Genomic DNA, 2,897 nt, shown 5'->3' with positions numbered 1-2,897 from the left:
AAAAATGCGAACGTATTTTGAAATTTTTGATATCTTTGAAAGTTTTTAAACAATTTAAAATTCCAAACAAAATTTAAATTCCAACATTTTACGAAATTTACGAATAAATTTTGGAATGTCCAAAACTTTTCTAAATCCCAAATAATTTTATGATCTCCAAATAAATTTGAAATTTCCGAATTTTTTTTGCAAATCCTTAACATTTTTTGAATTTCCAAACAAATATAAAAAATCTGTATATTTTTTAATATTCTATTTTTCGAAAACATTCTGAACAAATTTTATAAATCGCAAAAAAATCAATTTATGAAAAAAAATTGAATAGCCCAAAAAATTTCTGAATCCGAATAACTTCTACTTTTTTTAATAAGTAGAAAGAAACAAAAATACAAAAGCCTAAAAAACTAGACCCTCCCCGGAAATAACTGTGTAAGGGTTGGGCCGGCCCATAAGTGTGCTGTCCTTTGTGTTTCGGCGCCTATTTGGCGCATAGTTTTTTTTTTTTACTTTTTAGCCGTCAGCACGCACGTACTGATAAAATGTTGACAATCAGAGCACGTAAATCTACAGGTGGGCCACTAGCCAACTAACCTTTTGCAGCCTGTGACAAAGATGTGCCACTAGGAAGTACTCCCTCCGTTCGGAATTACTTGTCTGGGAAATGGATGTATCTAGAACTAAAATACATCTAGATACATCTATTTCTGCGACAAGTAATTTCGAACGAAGCGAGTACTCACTTTGTAAAGAAACAGAGAAAGTACTATTGTAGGCCCTTGCCAGAGAGCAATGAGCCACATTCTTCCAGAAAACAATAGCCACATTGCTCGGGAAGTGCTGTGTGCTCACGAAAGTATTCTTGATCCCGAGCTCACATGCTTCTAGATCAATAGTAAAAATCCTCAAATACTGTATTTTTTTGAAAAAAATATATTTTTTTTGTGTTAAACATTGATGAAAGTTTTAACTTTCTGCAACTTTTCGTGATGAAATAATATTCGTGGAGGTCTGGAAAATGGTTCCAACAATAGTCTTTTGGAGCATCGATTTTGTTTTTGCCAAGACCTACACGAATTTCATTTCATCACAAAAAATTACAGGCAATTAAAACATTCATCAATGTTTATTAGAAAGAAATTCAGAATTTCTTTAATTATTTATATATTTTTCGGATTTACTGTTCATCCAGGAGCATGTGAGCTCAGGTTCAAATACTCCGCATACGTTCGCGCTCGACCCCATTTCTTCGGTTTTACTGTACTTGCTCATTTTTTTTCTTCTCAAATTTTTTACTGTGGTGCTAACTTTTGCTTCTGCGGGTAGCAAACACTCGTACCTAAGATTAAGAAAAGAACACTCGTTGCCCAGCATGGATACTCCAAATTTGACATGCTCGTCTGACTATTCCAACCACGAATGGTGAAATCAAAAAGCAACGCGAGATCGATGGATCAGTGGGAAGCAGCACCGTAGCTAGTACGACTTGCTCTTGGTTCCTCTCCGTCCAACCCAATCAGTCAATCCCATTTGCACGTGCCCCTCTACTTAGTCTGATTTCTTCCTTATTAGCTACTCGGTACTAGTAACCGTGGTATCCTTACCATGCCCCCATCGTCGCGTCCCAAAACACGTCAGTAGTAACGATATGCCCCCATGGTGGCGACAGTACGGTCAAATTCGCCTGTTCTTTGACTCTTGGGATATGGGTCAACAAGACAAGATGCATGTTCAGACGTTCTTGTCCATTGAAAATTCAGAGCTAAATTAACGAAGTAGTGCCGAAGCAGTTGGCGAGTAGCAGGGACGGACAGGCATCTCCTGTCATTGATCTCATGCCATGCATGCCATGCCCCTACCCATCAATATTTTACGTACTCGATCCTGCAATGACTGTTGACTAAGTACTGGCCAATATACTTCGGAGTCTCACCACTCCAGAACTCCACTCCGGGAGCGGGGGTAGCTTTAGCTGAAAATAGAGGAGTTGGGAAACACCCGCTCCGCAGATCCTCGTATTTGTTGGAGCGGACGGACTACCGAACAGGGCCTTATTCTTGTATGTGATCCACGATCGAGGTATGTTAATCCTCCTGTGAGGCTGTGACTCGCCGTGTACTCACTTGACAAAAAAGTTTGCAGCCTAGAGTTAACATCATGCGATGCACGGTTGGCTCCGACGATCGAGGAAGACCGGGGAGGAATCTATTCTGGGCGGAGAGCAATGCTGACTGACGAGCTGCATGCGCATGCCGCAACGCGTTTCTGCTGTGTACCCATCTGTAAAAAAATCGCTGGAGCCTGTTGGTGTGTTCTTGTCTCATATCTGAATGGTCCTGTTACCAAGCCAGAAACTAAAGATGGATGGATCATGGAGCTGGTTACACGCGAGTGTGAACCAAACGGCCTTCGTGTAGCCGATGCAGTGCAGGGCTTGACCAGAGCTAGAGTGTGCCTGTGCATTGCCCTGTCACCCTCAGTGCAGCTTGGCTTGGTAGATCAAACAGTGGAGGCTTTAGAGATCGAGTGCAGCACGTGTGCATGTGAGACAGTAATGTTCAGAGGTGATATATAGAAACGCCACTCTCTCCGCTCACTGAATTTCCTAGCCTCTATATTATTTTCGTTGCCTCAAGCCATGCTAAATCATTTGGATGCTCCCAGCTAGCAAGATGCAGTGTGAAGTGTGAACCTACACTTGTAACAATTTCCCTGCATCAGGAAGGCTGCGGTGTGCTGACCCAGAAAAGGAGGCGCGTGGTTTTTTTTTGCAGGGTAAAGAAGGCGCGTGGTTGGTGCCTACTAAAAAGGTAAAGAACAAGCGGCGGTGTTTGGTGTGCAAGTCAAAAGGGTCCTAGGCGTGGAATGATTATTTGTGAAAAAACACCATCCATGCAATG

Source organism: Triticum dicoccoides, chromosome 1A (assembly GCF_002162155.2).
Source record: "Triticum dicoccoides isolate Atlit2015 ecotype Zavitan chromosome 1A, WEW_v2.0, whole genome shotgun sequence".
Lineage (NCBI taxonomy): Eukaryota > Viridiplantae > Streptophyta > Magnoliopsida > Poales > Poaceae > Triticum > Triticum dicoccoides.
The sequence above is the reverse complement of the archived record's forward strand: the minus strand, read 5'-3'. Positions refer to the sequence as shown.